Genomic DNA, 836 nt, shown 5'->3' with positions numbered 1-836 from the left:
ATATATATATATATATATATATATATATATATATATATATACAGAGAGAGAGAGAGAGAGTGTGAGAGTTTATATATATATTATAACTCAGCTATTTTATTTTTGTTTATGTGGTTGTTGCTATTGGAGTTGCTATTGTATGTGTAGTGGTAGTAGTAGTAATAGTAGTGGCAGCAGTTCACCCCCTACCCATCACCTCGTTTATCATTCACCACAAACCACAATTGACAACCATTACCATCATCACTACTACCATCATCACCACCACCCTCCTTCTCCTCCTCCTCCTTCTCCTCCTCCTCCTAATCATCATCATCATCATCATCATCATCGTCTACGTCAGGCGCTGGAGCAGCAAGCTTGTCATTAACCAATCAGTGAAACAATCCACTTCACGGTTCACTTCCGTTGTCCCAGATGTCAGCAGTAAATGTGAGAGGTCAAAGTTCAGCAGTAAATGTCACATTCAATCTAACTCAGTTTCAGTCTTAGGTGAGGCTGGGCCGTTGCCAAGATACACCAATTAGGTCAATCTTATCGATCTATGACATCCCATCCCCCTCACACACACACACGTAACATTCCACTTTCCCTCATCTCTCTCTCTCTCTCTCTCTCTCTCTCTCTCTCTCTCTCCACACACACACCTACATTTACATATTTGTGTCTGTGTATGTAAATGTGAACCTATTCTTTGCGCGCGCAAATATTCTTGAAGTTAGAAAACTTGAAGATAATCATTCTGGAGTTTGGGTAGGATTCAAAACGAACAGAATATGTGTGTGTGTGTGTGCGTGAATGTGGGCGTGCGTGTTTCTGTGTGTCTCTGTGCGTGT

The sequence above is a fragment of the Octopus bimaculoides genome, chromosome 14 (assembly GCF_001194135.2).
Source record: "Octopus bimaculoides isolate UCB-OBI-ISO-001 chromosome 14, ASM119413v2, whole genome shotgun sequence".
Taxonomy (NCBI): domain Eukaryota; kingdom Metazoa; phylum Mollusca; class Cephalopoda; order Octopoda; family Octopodidae; genus Octopus; species Octopus bimaculoides.
Note: the sequence above shows the minus strand (reverse complement) of the source record.